Raw genomic sequence first — 18,980 nt, forward strand, 5'->3', positions numbered from 1 at the left:
GGTTCTCCTCCAAACTCATGGGTTGTTAGCAGAATGCATTTCCTTGCAGCTGTATGACAGAGGTGCCCATTTCCTTGCTAGATTTTGGTTGAGAACTGTCCTCAGCAGCTAGGGACACACTCCTTAGATAGCTCATGGCATACCTGTTAGCTTTCCTTCAAGGTTAACAGGTGGGAATCTCTCTTAAGTTTGAATCACTTCCTTGAAGAAGGGCCCAGTGACCTTTAAAGTCTCACTGATTAGGTCAGTCCCACCCAGGAAACTGATTAGCACAAAGTCAACTGATTTGGGACCTTAATTACATCTGAAAAATCCTTTCCCCTCTGTCATATAAATGTAACCTAATCACAGGAGTGATAGCCCATTGGATTCACAGTCCCTCCCATACTCAAAGGGAGGGGATTACACAGAGTGTGTCAGAGGGTGGGGATCTTGGAGTTCATCTTAGAAATCTGCCTCCCACACGGTGATGAATAAAGGCAAAAGAGGAGGAAACTATCCTAAGAGAGGGTATAGACTCAAAACTGAGGGGAGTTCCCCTCAGTCATGGATTCTAGGTTGAAAATATCCTTCCCTCAACACCTTAGGTACAGTTGAACCACCTGAAGTGAAGAAAGCAGAGGCAATATCTCAGGGCGTTTGTCATGAGAACATCTCAGGCATGTCTTAAGAATGTGCAGGACATATGGACCTAAGGGAGATCTGTAACTGACAGTATTATCTGCTCAACATGCACAATATTAATGCTGTGCTCAAGACACTGTGTCAAATTCATCTGCCTTTAGACTGGCCAAGGACTTTTCCTTTATGGCCTCCATTGAGCAAATTTGTTATCCATTTGCCTCTTCTACTTAGGGTAGGCTCTAGAAACACTGGAATTAAATCTGACTCTGGAACTAAAATGTTGGGGAATCTAGAGCAAGTACCTCTGGCTATCATTACATTCGGTGTTTGAATAAATTATCCAACGCCTATTAAAGATCTGAAATTCTTTAATTTTATTCATTCAGCTGTAAATACCAGAAGCAGTGCTAGTTTCTGGGGAATCAGGGATTAACAAGGCATAGTCCCGTCCTTCAAGAATCTTCTTGCTTGGTTTCAAAATCTGAGGAAAAAGTCATGACCACTGACTCCCAACCAAGCTCATCTCCGCACTGAGATGTTCCACCATTCTAGTCAACACTCACAATTGCACTGTTTTCTTTTCACTTGACATTACATCACAACCATATTTTTCCATAACATGTTCTTCTTGACGTTCTAGGCCTGAAGATAGTCATTGTAGCATTATCCACAATATTGAAAAATTAGAATGAGCCTGAATCTCCAACAACAGGGAAATGGCTAAGTATATCATGGTGCATCAGCATCGTAGAATATTATGAAGCCAGATAATCGTGAAGAATATTGTTTGAGAAGGGTGGGATTTATGAACCACAGTGGTTACTTTTAAGGGAAATGGAACACTTCATTTTGTGTGAATCACAATATGTTGCCGGTATGTGTGTGTATCATTGTATTTATTATTTATACCCCTATTCCCAAAAGGGTTTTGAGGTGAGTGGATTTGCTAGGGGTAGCCCACTGTACACTCTTTAATTAATGGTATTTGGAGTCAAACCTAGTTCTTTTGCAATAATAAATCTTATTTTTAGAGAAGTTTTAGGTTTACAGAAAAATAGCACCAAAAGTATATGGGACAACCAGCAAGGTGGTGGCAGAGGTCCTAGAGTCAGCTTGTGCTACAGGGCAGTTAGTAATCACCCAGAGCTATCTAAAGCACCTGTCTGGGGGCTCCAGGGCACCAGAAGAGCATCCTTCTGGTGCAATATCCTTGAAGGAATGGAAGGAGAAGACTGCCCATCTGCAGAGAAGATTCACAAGTAAAGCGCTCCATGCCACAGAGGTGGTGCCCATCCCCACTGGAGGCACAAGCCACCTCAGGAGCTGTTCCGTGGCTCGAATTGGAAGCTCCACTTCCCCAAAATGGGGGAGGAGGAGACGATTGCTGGCACTGACTTTAGCTACTGATTAGTAAATCCTGCAGGCTAAAGTACAACCCTAAGAGCACCTAAAGTTTGAACTTGTCCAAGTCAGAAAGAGGCCGGTAGCCACCATTTCAACTCCATGCCTGGCACAAGGGGAAGTGGGGTGGACTGAAAAATCACAGTGCTGGTAAGGACCAGCTTCTTTCCATTCAGGTCAGACTGCAGCTCTAGCATTAGCCCCAGCCTCACCTCCAGCAGGGAGGAAGTTGGGGAGACGTGCATCAGCCTCTCTGGTAAATTACCAGCCATGCCTCGGAGACCGGTGATTATCCTACTTTGGCAGTGCAGGCTGTCTCAGGAGCTATTCTGTGGTTGGAATTGGAACCTCCATTTCCCAAAACAAGGGAGGAAGAGACAGCTGGCCACTGATTTCAGCTACTGATTAGTAAATTCAACTGACTAAAGTATAACCCAAAAAAAAGCTAAAATTTGAACCTGTCCAAGTCAGAAAGAGGCCGGTAGCCACATCCACTCCCAGCATGAGGGGAAGTGGGGCGGACTGAAAAATCACAGTCATGTTAGGGAACAGCTTTTTTCCATCCAGATCAGACTGCAGCTCTAGCCTAAGCCCCAGCCCCACCTCCAGCAGTGAGGAAGCTGGTAGGCTTTACACCAGCATCTCTGGCTAACCGCAGGTACATTCGGCTGCCACAGGCTGAATAGTCGGAAGTTTTCCGGGGCAACTGTGGTCATTTTGGACCTGCACAGCAGAGATTACTGCAGCTCCATCCCTACCCTAGGCAAGGGAGAAAGGGATTTGAAGCTTTATCAGTCTCTCTGGACAACTACAGTCTAGGCCTGTACAACTTGAATTATTACACACAGCTGTGGCTCTGTTTCTACCCCTGGCAAAGAAGAAAGTTGGGAGAAGCTTCATCGGTCCCTGGGGCAATGAGGGCAGCTTGAGCCTCTGCAGCTTGAGCCTCCACAGCTTATAGCACCAGGTATATCCTTGGCTCTTACTACTCGACCAACAAGGGAGAAAGGGCAAGAAAGCCCTAAACTAAAGTGAGAAACTGCACTCAGAATAAATACATCTAGCAAGCCAGATGCTCAGACACCAACAAAAAATTAAAATTCACACCAAGAAATAGGAATATATGATGCATTTAAAGGAGCAAGACTCCAGATGACATAAAAGGAGTTGAGACAACTAATCACAGATGTTCAAACAAATCTCCTTAGCAAATTCAATGAGAATGCTAAAGAGATTAAGGATATTAAGAAGACACTGTATGAGCACAGAGAAGAATTTGAAAGCATACATAGGGAAGTGGATGTGGCTCAACTGATAGAGCATCCACCTACCATATGGAGGGTCCAGGGTTCTGCTCCTGGGGCCTCCTGACTTGTGTGGTGAGCTGGCTCATGCGTAGTGCTTTTGTGCACAAGGAGTGCTGTGCTATGCAGGGGCACCCCCGTGTAGGGGAGCCCCATGCACAAGGAGTGCACTCTGCAAGGAGAGCCACCCTGCATGAAGAAAGTGCAACCTGCCCAGGAATGGTGCTGCACACATGAAGAGCTGACGTGGCAAGATGATGCAAAAATAAAAAAAAAGAGATGCAGTTTCCCAGTGCCACCTGATAATACAGGTGGATGCAGAAGAACACACAGCAAATGGACACAGAAAGCAGACAATGGGGGCGGGGGCGGGGGGGAGAAATAAATAAATCCTAAAAAAAAAAACATACATAGAAAAATAGCAGATTTTATGGGAATGAAAGATACAATAAATGAAATTAAAAACACAGTGGAATCATAAAATAGTAGATTTGAGGAAGCAGAAGAAAGGATTGGTGAGCTTGAAGTAATGGCCTCTGAAAGTGAACATTCAAAAGAACAGATGAAGAAAAGAATGGAAAAAATTGAAGGTCTCAGGGAACTAAATGACAGCAAAAGAGACATGCAAACATATGTCATGGGTGTACCAGAAGAGAAGGGAAAAGGGGCAGAAGGAATATTTGAAGAAATAATGGTAAAAAAATTTCCCTACCTTATTTAAGGACATGAATATCCATGTCCAAGGAGCACAATGTCCTCCAATCTGAGTAAATCCAAATGGACTAACTCAGAGATACATACTAATCAGAATGTCAAATGCCAAAGACAGAGAGAATTCTGAGAGCAGCAAGAGAAAAAGCAATACATAACATATAAAGGATACCCAATAAGATTAAGTGCTGATTTCTCATTAGAAACCTTGGAGACAAGAAGACAGTAGTATGATACATTTAAGATACTGCAAGAGAAAAACTTCGAGCCAAAAATCTTATATCTGGCTTGATTGTCTTTCAAAAATTAGGGTTTCACAGATAAACAGAAACAGAGGGTTTAGAACCAGGAGACCAGCTTTGTAGGAAACACTAAAGGGGGTGGGTGCTACAACCTGAAAAAAAAAAAAAAAAAAAAAAAAAACAGGAGAGAGAAGCTTGGAAGAGAGTCTAGAAATGAAGAGTATATCAGCAAAAGTAACTAAAAGTCTGAAAAGAGTGGTGAAAATAAAATATGACAGATAAAACCCAAATATTTAGGAATAAACTTAACCAACAATGTAAAGCACTTATATTCAGAAAACTACAATTAATTGTTAATAATTGAAAGAACATTCCATGATCATGGATTGGAAGACTAAATATTATTAAGATGTTAATTCTACTCAAATGGATATACAGATTGAGAGCAATCCTGATAAAAAATTCCACCAGCAATTTAAAAATGAATTGAAAGCATGATTATCAAATTTATTTGGAAGGGTAAAAGGTCCTGAACAGCCAGAAATATCTTAAAAAAGAAAAGCAAAATTGGAGGACTCTCACTTCCAGACTTTAAATCATATTATGTAGCTACCGTCATTAAAAACAGCATGGTACTGGCATAAAGACAGACACATAGACCAATGGAACTGAGTTGATGGTTCAGAAACAGACCCTCACATCTAGGGTCAAGAGATTTTTTACAAGCCTGTCAAACCCACCCAGCTCAGACAGAACAGTCCATTCAACAAACGGTGCTGGGAGAACTGGATATCCATAGCCAAAAGAAGGAAAGAGGACCCCTATCTCACACCTTATACAAAAATTCACTCAAATGGATCAAAAACCTAAATATAAAAGTAGGAACCATAAAACTTCTTGAAGAAAATGTAGGAAAATATCTTCAAGACCTGATGGTATGTGGTGGGTTCTTAAAGGAGTTAAGAGGAGGATTGGGATGGACTACTGATGCTTAAAGTATGTAGAAGTTCTAATTAATTTGTAAAAGTATGGAAATACATGGAGTTGATGGTAACACATTATAGTGGGTACAGCTGGTTTATAAATGGGAATGTGCCTGAAAAGGGTATTCTAGGGATGTAAATGCCAATTGACAGAAGCTAGAGAATAATTTAGGGCCTGAATAACACAGTAAACCCAGTGGTGGATGAGAATTTTCATTGATGGTACAGATGCAAGAGTGTCCTTTGTGAGCTAGAGCAGATATACATCACTATCGCTGGGTGGTGGGAATGTGGAGAAGCATGTGAAAAATACAACTGGAATGACCTATAGACTGTGGTTAACAGCAGTAATGTAATATTCATGCATCCATGCCAAAGACAATGTTGATAATGCAGGGATATGGAAAAAACGCCAAATGTATGCTATGGATCTGGTAATAATCTGATGATATTATATCATAATCTATAGCAAATGTGCCACCATGGTGTAGTGTGTTGATAGAGGGGTGTTATATGGGAATTCTGAAAATATGCATGACTGTTTTGTAAGTTTACAACTTCTGTCATAAAAATATGTTTAAAAAATAATAGGGTAGGCTTGGAGAAAAATACACCAAATGTAAGATAAGAGCTATAGTTAGTAGTAAGATTTTTTTTTTTAGTTTCTTTTTTTAATTAATTAATTAATTAATTTATTTATTTTTTTAATTACATTATGAAAAATATGAGGTCTCACTCAACCCCACTGCCCCCGCCCCCCACTTCCCTCACAGCAACACTCTCTTCCATCATCATGACACATCCATTGCACCTGGTAAGTTCATCTCTGAGCATCACTGCACCCCATAGTCAATGGTCCACATCATAGCCCAGACTCTCTCACGTTCCATCCAGTGGGCCCTGGGGGGATCTATAATGTCCCGTAATTGTCCGTGAAGCACTATCCAGGACAACTCCACGTCCCGAAAACGCCTCCACATCTCATCTCTTCCTCCCGTTCCCCACACCCAGCAGCCACCATGGCTACCATTCCCACACCCATTCCACATTTTCTCTGTGGACATTGGATTGGTTGTGTCCATTGCACATCTATGTCAAGTGAGGGCTTAGATTCCATATGGGTACTGGATGCACTCCTCCCGCTTCCAGTTGTAGACACTCTAGGCTCCATGTTGTGGTGGTTGACCTTCTTCAACTCCATGTTAGCTGAGTGGAGTAAGTCCAATAAATCAAAGTGTAGGAGCTGAAGTCTGTTGAGGCTCTGGGCCTGGGTGTCATATTATCAGTCCAGAGATTCAAATCCCCTACATATATCTTAAACCCAGCACCGATTACAATTCCAATAAAGTAGCATGCAAGTCTTGTGAAAAGAGATCCCCTCTAAGTCCAATTCCATCACGCAGAAACACCAGCTCCAAAGAAGGTCTATCTGTCATGGCAGTGAACCCCTTCTGCCATGACCATAGAACCCGTGGGTCTCTTTATCCCTCAAAAGAACCAATACCTGGGGTTGTATCTACCTTATCTGTCTCTTAGACTCTGTTCAGTTGTACATAGGGGTATTCCTTCTGACAACCTCCAGACTCTTTTTTAGAGACTCACAGCCTTATAATCTCATTTCTCCTTTCCATTTCCCCCTTACATTAGGTCAAACAGCTTCCCGAAGTCATGTCATTATATGTAGACAGGTATATTCTGCTGTTCCGCATTGAATCTTTAATTCAAGGTCATTTTCTAGTTGCTTCTTCAGCTGGTTTGTGGTAGTGATCCCTCGATGCCAGGGAGGCTCATCCCCGGGTGTCATGTCCCACGCTGGGGGGAATGCATCGCATCTACACGCTGAGTTTGGCTGTGAGAGTGGCCACATTTGAGTAACATGCAGGCTGTCAGGAGGAAACCCCCAGGCACAATGCTACTCTAGGCCTTGTTCTTATTGCAGGTGTATAGGCTCAAAAGTGTAACCATTAGTATCACGAGCCCACTGTTGGGCCCTCCTTCCTTCCTGGTTCTTGCCGTTGCACCTGGAGGATTGCCGCTGCTCTCCCAGGGCCCACAAGAGTGACCCCCCGGCCAGGAGCCCAGTACCCCCCCAGCTGTTGTTTTTGTTTCCACTATGAGTATATATAGACATTCCCATATACCCTGGGCATATGCCCTGTATAACTCCCTGTCAACCATATATATCCTGTCAATAACATCCCATATCATTATTCCTCCGCTGCCATTGTTGAACCACTCTGTGATCCAAAACTTCCCGTAAAGTGAATCCCAACATAATGTCAGCTTCAGAAGAGTCTTAGATCACCGAAATTCATATATACAATATACAGTATTTCCCCAGATCCACCATAAAACCTTTTCCCTTGCACAGCAATAATCTTTTAACTTATTCATATCATATTTTCTGAAACTGATGTACAGATTCCAACACTATAGTTTTCAAACAAGGTGACATTTGTGCTTACTATGTGGTCCATATTTTAGGCTGTACAGTTTTCTAAATTTTTTAGTTATCCTATGTTTTGTCTTATGGTTTTCATTATTAGTCTGTCGTCCCCTATATGTTTTTGGTGTAATATTAGCTGTTTTATATTCATCCTCGTGTACTCTCATATAACTCCTCTTTTGCCCCCTTATTTACCTTTGTTCCATCCATTCCACATCCATTTTCCCCTCCCCTTAGGGCCCACAACGCCTGCCAATCTAATACCCTGGGAGCCGTCCTTTCTCACCAGAGATACAGTTCTCTCTATTCAACGGCATTAGTCTTCCCCAGGATATAGGTCCACCCCACCCAATGGTAGAACCCACCTTGTCAAAATGAGCCTTCAGCTATTCCCTCCGGAGTCCGTCACGCATCAGACCATACCCCCTGAGCGTCCTAACCAGGTAACCCTCCTACTTATACTTTGATACGTTTTAAGTAGTAAGATTTTGATGATATTCTTTCATAATTTTTAACAAATGTCCCACACCAATGCAAGGTGTTGGTGGTGGGTTGATGTATGGGACCCCTGTATGATGTTATGCATGTTTACTTTGTAAGTTCACTTTTACTATACACTTATTGTTTATGTATGTTCACATATGAATGATATAATATAGTAATAGGGTGAACTTGGGGGAAAATACACCAAATGTAAGACACTTTGGTTAGTAGTAATATTTTAAGGATACCCTTTAATCATTAGTTAAAGGTGTTTCACAACAATACAAGATATTGGTGGTAGGGTGAGGTATGAGAGCCCTGTAAGTTCACAACTATTAGTATGCAATTATTGTTTGTGTTATGTTTATGTTTGAGTGATATACTTCAATAAATGTAAAGCAATGATAACAAAAAAAAGTGTATGGAATACCCATATAATCCCCCACACACATACCCATACATAGATTCCCCTATTATTACCATCTTACACTAGTGTGGTACATTTGTTACAATTAATGAACCAATACTGAAGTACTTCTACTAACCAAAGTCTATAGTTTACATTATGATTTATACTTTGTACTGTACACTTTTATTGGCTGTGACAAATATATAATGTCATGTGTTTGTCATTGCAGTATCATCTAGAACAATTTCACTGCCCTAAAAATGCCCTGTGTTCTACCTATTCATCCCTCTTACTCCCTTCTGAACCCCTGGCAACAGCTATCTTTATCTTAATGCTACAGGTTATTTTATTAATACAAGATAATAACTACAATATCAATAAATCTACTTTTGTCTGTGGTTATATTAGTTGCTTATGTTTACTCATTCCTCAGTCTTAAGGGATTTGGGATGATGTCTGCATTGACTGCTTCCAGCTGAGAGGGAACTTGGATATTATGGGGCAGATGGAAGGAGCTGTTTCGCTTGCATTATAGATACTCCTTGTTTTTTGGGATGAGACTTGTCCATCATTGTTTTATCAGTTTTTTGGGCAAGCCTAGAGAACTGGAGAGTAGGGTTTAGCTGCAACTCAACTGGGATTCAGAGCTCAACTGGCATATGAAACATTCCAGAGATTTAAGTCTCTAAGAGATATATTTAACAGGCATGCTGAGAATTATAGTTTCAGATAAATGAGTATAACTGTTATATTGGGAAATATATTATCATATATTCCCAAATAAACCTGCTGAGGGAGCATTGATTTCATGAGACTATGTGCTTTGCCTCTGGTGTCTACCCTGAGGAACATTTTTATTTAAGTCTTTGTTTACTGTAGCAGTTAGTGAAATCTGCCTGAAACCTCCATAAATGTAACCACTGGAATTAACCTCCTGCTTGACTGAAATCTCTTAGCAATAAAAACACTTTTTTATTTACTGTTTTCCCATTTGGGTCAAGGTCTTTTCCAAATACATTACTAGTCAGCACTTGGTGATAAGCCCTCAGTGCCAGGGAGGCTCATCCCCAGGAGTAATGTTCCATGTTGGGCTGGGGGAGGTAGTGAGTTCATTTGCTGAGTTTGGCTTAGAGAGAGTCCACATTTGAGTAACAAAGAGGTTTTTTTGGGAGATAAGTCTTAGGCATTAATTATGATTAGGCTAAGTTTCATTCTGCAGGAATATGGTTCATCAATACAAATATTAAATTTGAGGCCTTGGCATAATGGCCTGATTTCTTTTGTTAGACACAGCTTATATGTTTCAGAGATTTTTGACATTTAATTTGACAAAGTAGCAGGATTTCACTAGGATAGAAGTTTAATATTTTGTTATCTACTGTGTGAGCTTCTATCTATCAAGAAAACACGCCTGTTGTCAACAACACAAATACATTCATATGCCATAGAAGTATGCATTAGCTACATTTTCCCCCATATATCACCCCCCCATCAACACTCTGTCCTAGTGATGTACTTTTGTTACAGATATTGAAAGAATATTCTCATATTTGCATTCTTAACCACAATCCTTGGCCACCACAGAGTTCACTGAGTTATATACTTTTTATCCTCTAGCTTTCCTCCTAGTGTCATGGATGGCCCAAACTTCTCCTTTCAACCAGATTTACACTCACACTTCAGTGCTATTAATTACACTCATACTGTTGCACCACCATCACCTCTGTCCATTTCCAAACTGTTTCAATTAACTAATTATAAATTCTGCACAGATTAAGCATCAGCTCACCATTCTCTACTCTCCTTCTATCTCCTGGTAACCTATCTTCCAGACTCTACCTCTATGAGTCTGCTCACTATCCTTAGTTCATATTGGGAGATCATACAACATCTGTACTTTTGTATCTGACTTATTTCGTTGAGAATCAGGTCCTGGAAGTTCATCCATATTGTTGCTTGTGTCAATACTTCATTCCCTTTGATAGCTGAATAATATTCCATCATATGTGTATGCTACATTTTGTTTGTCCATTCATCTGTTGATGGACACCTGGGTAGCTTCCATCTTTTGGCAATTGCAAGTAATGCCATTGTGAATGTTGGTGTGCGTATATCTGTTTGTGCCCCTGCTTTCAAATCTTCTTAGTATATAGTTAGTAGTGGGATTGCCAGATCAAATGGCAATTCTTTACTTAGCTTCCTGAGGAACTGCCAAATTGTCCTTCAGAGTGAGTGCACCATTCTACATTGCCACCAAGAGTGAATGAGTGTTGCCATTTCTCCATATCCTCTCCAACACTTGTAGTTTTCAAGTTTTTTGTTTTTGTTTTTAATAGCAGCAGTCAAGTAGGTGTGAAATGATCTTCATTGTAGTTTTGATTGGCATTCCCCTAAAAGCTAGTGATGTTGAGTATCTTTTTATGTGCTTTTTTAGCCATCTGTATTTCCCCTTTGAAAAAGTGTCTGGTCAAGTTTCTTGCCCATTTTTAAAATGGGTTGTCTGTATTTTTATTATTTAGTTGTATGATTTCTTTAGCTGTGCTGGATATTAGACCATTTTAAGACATGTGGTTTCCAAATATATTCTCTCATTTACTCCTGTCTTGACATAACCCTTTTGAAGCACCAATGTTTTTAATTTTGAAGAGGTCCCATTCATCTACTTGGTCTTTCATAGCTTGTTCTTTTGGTGTAAAGTTTATGAAACAATTGCTTACCACAAGATCTTATAGATGCTTCTGTACATTATCCTCTAGGAGATTTATCATCCTGGCTCTTATATTTAGTTCTTTTATAAATCTTGAATTAAATTTTGCATATGGCATGGGATGGGAACCTTTTCATTATTTTGCATACAGATATCTAGTTCTTCCAGCACCATTTGTTGAAGAGACTGTTCTGTCCCATTTGAGTGGACTTGGCAACCTTGTTGAATATCAGTTGGCTGTAGAAGTGTGGGTCTATTTCTGAACTCTCAGTTTGGTTCCATTGGTCAATGTCTGTCCTTGTGCCAATATCATATTGTATTGGCCAAGTAGCATTGTAGTATGCTTTGAAGTCAGATAGCCTGAGTCCTCCTACTTTATTTTTCTTTTTCAAGATGTTTTTGGCTAAAAGGGGCCCTGTACCCTTCCAAATAAACTTGATAGTTGCTTTTCCATTTCTGTAAAAAAGGCTATTGAGATTTCTATTGGGATTGCTTTGAAACTGTAAATCAATTTGGGTAGAATTGATATCTTAGTGATATTTAGTATTCCAGTCCATGATCATGGAATTTACTTCCATTTCTTTAGGTCTTCTTTGATTTCTTTTAGCAATGTTGCATAGTTATCTGTGTTCAAGTCCTTTACATCTTTATTTAAGTTTATTCCTAGATTTTTGATCCTTTTAGTTGCTAGTATAAATGGAATTTTTCTTTATTTTCTCCTCAGATTGCTCATTACTAGTGTAAAGGAACATGACTGATTTTTACATATTGATCTTATATTTCACCACTTTACTGAACTCATTTTTTTGCTCCAGGAGTTTTGCTGTAGATATTTCAGGACTTCCTATATATTGGATCATGTCATCTGCAAATAGTGGAAAGTTTTTCTTCTTCTTTTCCAATTTGGGTGCCTTTTATTTATTTTTCTCTCCTAACTCCTCTGTCAAGAACTTCTAACACAAGGTTGAATAAGAGTGGTGACAGTGGGCATCCTTGTCTTGTTCTGGATCTTAGAGGGAAAGCCTTTAGCCTTTCATCATTGAGTATGATGTTAGTTGTGGGCTTTACATATATGCTCTTGATCATGTTGAGGAAATTTCCTTTAATTTCCATCTATTGAAGTATTTTTAACAAGAAAGGATGCTGAATTTTGTCAAATGCCTTTTCTGCATTGATAGAGATGATCATGTAATTTTTCTCCCTTGATCAGTTAATATGGTATATTACATTAATTGATTTTCTTATGTTGAACCATCCTTACATACTTGGGATAAAACCCACTTGATCAGGGTATATAAGTCATTTGATGTTTAGTTGGATTCGAATTCAAGTATTTTGTTGTGGATTTTTGTATCTAAGTACATTGGAGAGATTGGTCTATACTTTACTTTTCTTGTAGCACCTTTATGTGGCTTTGGTATTAAAGTGATATTAGCATCATAGAATGAATTAAATAATGTTCCCTTCTCTTCAATTTTTGGAAGAGTTTGAGCAGGATTGGTATTAGTTCTTTTTGGAATGATTGGTAGAATTCACCTGTGAAATCATCTGTTACTGGATTGTTTTTGGTTGGAAGGTTTTTGATGACTGAATCAATCTCATTACTTGTGATTGGTCTGTTGGGTCTTCTGTTTATTCTTTCATCAGTATAGATTGCTCATCTAAGTTGTCCAACTTTGTGGCCTGACATTTTTTATAGTATCCTCTTACAATACTCTTTATTTCTGTGGGGTCATTGGTGCTGTCTTTTTATTTGTTTCTGATTTTATTTGTTTGCATCTTCTCTCCCTTTTTTCTTAGTCTAGCTTAAGGGTTTTTCAACTTAATTAATCTTCTCAAAAAAAAAAAAAAGAACAACTTTGGTTTTGTGTAATTCTCTCTTTTTATTCTCAATTTCATTTCTTTATATTTTTAATAGATTTATTTTTTATTTCTCTCCCCTTCTCCCCCTCCCCCCATTGTCTGCTCTCTGTGTCCATTCACTGTGTGTTTTTTCTTTGTCCACTTGCATTCTTTGTCAGTGGCACCAAGAATCTGTGTCTCTTTTTATTGCGTCATCTTGCTGTGTCAGTTCTGTGTGTGTGCAGTGCCACTCCTGGGCAGGCTTCACTTTTTTTGCACAGGGTGGCTCTCCTTGAGGGGCATACTCCTTGAGCATGGGGCTTCCCTACGTGGGGGACACCCCTGCATGGTACAGCAGTCCTTGCATGTGTCAATACTGCACATGGGCCAGCTCACCGCATGGGTCAGGAGGCCCTGTATTTGAACCCTGAACCTCCCATGTGGTAGACAGACGCTCTATCGGTTGAGCCAAATCTGCTTCCCTCAATTTCATTTAGGTCTGCTCTAATCTTTGTTATTTTTTTCCTTCTGCTTGCTTTAGGAATAGTTTGCTGTTGTTTTTCTAGTTCCTCCAGATGTGCAATTATGGTTTTGATTTGAGCTTTTTCTTCTTTTTTAATGTAAGCATCTCTGGCTATACATGGCCCTCTCACCACTGTCTTCACTGCATCCCATAAGTTTTAATATGCTGTGTTCTCAATTTCATTCACTTCAAGATATTTACTGATTTCTTTTGCAGTTTTCTCACTGAACCACTGATTATTTAAGATTGTATTGTTTAATTACTTTGTATTTGTGAATTTTACAGTTCTCTGCCCATTATTGATTTCCAGTTTCTTTCCATTGTGGTCAGACAAAGTAATTTGCTTTGTATAATTTCAATCTTTCTAAATTCGTTGAGACTTATTCTGTGATCTAATGTGTGGTCTATTAGAAAGATCTATGAGTATTTGAGAAGAATGTCTATCCTGTTGTTTGGGGGCACACTGTTCTATATATGTCAAGATCTCCTTTTCTTTATTGATCATTTGTTGAGATGTTCTGTCCATTGCTGAACGTGGTGTATTAGAGACCTCCGCTGTGATTGTAGAAGCATATATTTCTCCCCTTTGTTTTGCCCATGTTAGCTTCATATATTTTGAGGTGCCCTGTTTAGGTGAATAAATATTTGTGCTTATTCTTTCTAATTGGTAGATTGCCCGTTTTATTAATATGTAGTGTCTTTCTTTGTCCCTTACAACAGTTTTGAATTTAAAGTCTATTTTGTTTGATGTCCGTATAGCTACCTTAGCCCCTTTCTGGTTAGTTGTAGTAACCAAAGACTCTACAAGGTGAGTCTCTTATAGGTAGCATATAAATGGATCATATTTTTTATCTATTCTGCCAATCTGTATCTCTTAATTGGGGAGTTTAGTGCATTAACATTCAATGTTTCTACTGTAAGGCAGTACTTACTTCAGCCATTTTTTCCTTTAAACTTATACATGATTTATTATATTTTTCTCCTTTTACCCTTTTAGTTACTATTACTAATAATCTTCCTTTCTATACTTCCTTCCAAGTCTCTCTTTCCTGTCTTTTCATTTCAACCTGCATAACACCCATTAGTATTTCTTGAAGAGCAGGATTCTTGTTGACAAATTCTCTCAATTTCTGTTTAACTGTGAATATTTTTATCTCTCCATCATTTTGAAGGACACTTTTGCTGGATATAGAATTCTTGGTTTGTAGTTTATTTTTTCTTTCAGCACCTTAGCTATGCCATAAAACTACCTTCTCGCCTAAATGGGTTCAGATGAAAATCAGTATTTAATCTTACAGAGTATCCCTTATATATGATGGATCTCTTTTCTCTTGCTACTTTCAGGATTCTTTCTTTATCTCTGGTTTCTGAAAAACTGATTAGTATGTGTTTTTGAGTATGTCTGTTAGGATGTATTCTCTTTGGAGTATGCTGCATAGCTTGGACATATACCTCCATGTTCCTCCTAAAAGCTGGGAGTTTTTAGGCCATTATTTCCTCAAACACTCTTTCTGCCCATTTTCCCTTCTCTTCTCTCTCTGGGACACCCATAATGTGTATGTTTTGCATTGTTGTGCATTTCATGCTGTCGTTCAATTCTCTGAGTCTCTGCTGAACTTTTTCCATTTTTTTGTCTATCCGTTTCACTATCTGACTTTGGATGTCCTATCTTCCACTCTGTTAATTCTTTCCTCACTATTCAAATCTGCTGTTATGTGAATCTCGTGTATTTTTAATTTCTTCCATAGTGCCTTTCATTGCTGTGAGATCATTAATTTTTTATGTATGTTTACAGTTTCTTTTGTATGTTCACCAGTGTTGAAGTAGGCAGGCAGGGCTCACCTCTTTCATAAAAACAACTGAGAAAGGGCCAAAAGCTGTCTGAGGGACCTGCTTTGTGGGTCAGCAGACCAGGACAGTGCTATACAACTCCCAGGAAGGTGAAGGGCAGGTGGATGAAGAACTCACAACAACAAATGTGAGTAACCAAACTGCTGTGGCAGACTGGAAGAGCTCTCCTCTCCAACTCCAAGGATATTAAGCCAGGGTAAAACACTTGGCTCACTGCAGCAACTGAGAGGAGAAAAGAGTCTTCATCTGTGTCAGCTGTTAAAAGACAAAAGAGAGGGAGAGCAGATGGGCTTCTATTCAGTGTTTAACAAACACAGTCCACTTTGAATCTTGGCTTTGGCCCAATCAAAACACAGGAAAATGGAAATTGAAAGACCTCCATAGATAGGTATGTTGACAAGCACCATCTCATTGGAGAAAAACTGCTTTTAGGAACTCTTTTAACCTGAACTCCTTGGAGAAAATATATGCCACATTAGTGAGTCCTTGGCCTTATTTTGATAACTTAAGCTGGGCAATTTTAAAGACTTAGAATAAATTGAACCAAATATCACAGAAGAGCTGTGAAAAAAACAATATGCAAGAGAGAGAAGTTGCCCATTAGAGTATATTCACCAACATATTCAGGTGCCTAGACATCAGCAAAACATTACAAGCCATACTAGGAACCAGGAAAAGCTATCCCAGCCAAAGGAACAAACCAGATATCCTGAAAAGATACAGGATTTAAGACAATCAATGATAATCATACAACTCTCCTAAATTAGTTTAAGGAATTGAAAGAAAATATGACTAAAGAGATAAAGGATATTAAGAAGATACTAGGTGAGCATAAAGAACAATTTGAAAGCCTGAAAAGAAAAGTAACAGACCTTATGGGAATAAAAGGCACAATGCATGAGATTAAAAATACATTATAGGCATGCAATAACAGATTTGAATTGCTTGAAGACAGAATTAGTGATTTTGAAGACAGAACATCTGTACTAGAAAAGACAAGAGAACAGAAAATGAAGAGAATGGAAAAGGGACAGAAAGAATATTTGAGGAAATAATGACCAGTAACTTCCCAACCTTTATGAAAGACATATATTAATATCCAAGAAGGACAACACACCCTAAATAGAATAAATCTGAATAAACCTACTCCAAGGCACCTACTATTCAGAATGGCAAATATACGAGATAAAGAGTGGATTCTGAAAGCAGCAAGAGAAAAGCAAAGCATCTTATACAAGGAAACATCAATAAGATTGAGTGTCAACCATGGAGGAGACCATGGAGGAGAAAAGATAATGATATGATGTATTAAGGCACTGAAGGAGAAAAACTGCCAGCCAAGAATTCTGTATCTGGCAAAACTGTCCTTCAGAAATGAGCATGAGTTCAAAGGCTTCACAAACAAACAAAAACTGATAAAATATGATACCAAAAGATAAGAATTAGAAGAGATAATAAAGAGAGTTCTGCAGACTGAAAGGATAAAATAAGGGTGAGAGACTTGGAGAAGAGTGTAGAAATGAAAACAATTAAGAACGGTAGACTAAATGATAAAAAGACAGACATGTGATATGACAACAGAAACCCAAAGGGCAAAATGGATGAAGTAAGTAATGCTTTTATAGTAATAACCTTAACTGTTGATGCTTGAACTCTCCAATCAAAAGACATAGACCAACAGAATGGATTAAAAAAATAGAGGCATCTGTATGTCTATAAGAGATTCACCTCAGACTTAAGGACACAACCAGGTTAAAATTTAAAGATTGGAAAAGATATTCTATGAAAATAGTAACTAGTAAAGAGCAGGAGTAGTGATACTAACAGGGGACAAAATAATTTTAAATGAAAAACTGTCACAAGGGATAAAGAGCATAATTATATTTTAATAAAAAGAGTCAATTCACTCAGAATAAATAACTGTACTAAATATTTATGCAGCTAACCTGGGTGCCCCAAATACATGAGGCACACTGACAAACTGAAGGGAGAAATACATGTCTCTACAATAATATTTATAGACTTCAATACTCCACTCTCAGTATTGGATAGGACATCTGAGCAGAAGATAAAGAACAGAGAGCTTGAATAATATGATAGAAGAACTAGACCTAAGAGACATCTATAGAGCATTGCACTCCAAAACAGCAGGATATATGTTCTTTTTAAGGGCTCATGGATCCTTCTCCAGGATAGGCCACATGTTGTGTCACAAGACAAGACTCAATAAATCTAAAAAGATTGAAATTATGCACAACACTTTCTCTGATCAAAATGGGAAGAAGCTAGAAATCAGTAATGGATGAGAAAAGGGAAAACTCAAACATATGGAGATTAAACAACACACTCTTAAATAATAAGTGAGTCAAAGAAGAAATTGCAAGAGAATTCAGCAAATATCTTGAGATGAATGAAAATGAGAACACAACAGATCAAAACCTAGGGACACCGCTAAGAAGGAAATTGTGCTGGAACCATCTTCCCTCAACCTCAACAAAATAGCAAGAGAGGTTTATGCTCTGTCAGGCAGGGCCTACTGCCCTAACCAGCAAGAAGTAACTACAGAAGAATGACCATTGCCGCTCAGTATTATCATAAGAATAAGGGCTTGAACTCTCTGAGGGGGGAGTTAAGGCGGGTTAGTACAGGAAATGGGTAGTAGGCGAGCCACAACATAGCCTACAGACAACATGGCCAACAGATAACATGGCCGCGGGACCCCACAGAGACCTTGAGGTCCCTGTTGGGACCCTTTCTGGGGCAAGAAGAGGCCTTGGATATTCCATACAGGCCTCACTTTTGGCTTCCACCATTGATGGGGTAGCCAGTAGCAGCTGGGACCCCTCCCCATGGTATTAGCAAGGGGATGAATAATTAATCATGTAAAAAGTGAGCACACAAGCCAAAACCCATTCTCTCTGCCTAGAGGCGCCCACACCAAATCTCTGTGCATATTTTCATCTTTCTCTCCAAACTCTCAGTAAGCTCTGTTCTTTTCACCCATTTCCCAATAAATTTTTACTGACAAAAAAAGAACAGAAAAAGCTAAAATTGAAGATCTAACTGTACACCTGGAGGATCTAGAAAAAGAACAGCGAATTAATCCCAAGCCAAGCTGAAGGAAAGAAACAGTAAAGATTAGAGCAGAAATAAATGAAATTGATAACAACAACAACAATATAAAAACTCAATAGAATAAAAAAGTTCTTTGAAAAGATCAAGAAAATCAGCAAACCCTTAGGTAGACAAAGAACAAGAGAGGGAAAACACAAATAAAATCAGAAATGAGAGGGGGACATTACCACTGTCTCCACAGAAATAAGAGAGATCATAATAGGATACTATGAACACCTGTATGCCCAAAATCTGGACAATTTAGAGGAGTTGGACAAATTCCTAGAAACACACAAACCACCTACACTGACCCTAGAAATAGAAGACCTCAACAAACCAA

General features: G+C 39.0%; 1 protein-coding gene across 3 annotated transcripts in view; it reads left to right on the forward strand.

Annotated features, from left to right (window-relative positions):
* Positions 1–18,980, forward strand: part of ASTN2 (astrotactin 2) — a 950,369-nt gene that overhangs the window by 331,303 nt on the left and 600,086 nt on the right. The gene's annotated exons all lie outside the window — the stretch shown is intronic.

Source organism: Dasypus novemcinctus, chromosome 8 (genome assembly GCF_030445035.2).
Source record: "Dasypus novemcinctus isolate mDasNov1 chromosome 8, mDasNov1.1.hap2, whole genome shotgun sequence".
In the NCBI taxonomy this organism is placed as follows: domain Eukaryota; kingdom Metazoa; phylum Chordata; class Mammalia; order Cingulata; family Dasypodidae; genus Dasypus; species Dasypus novemcinctus.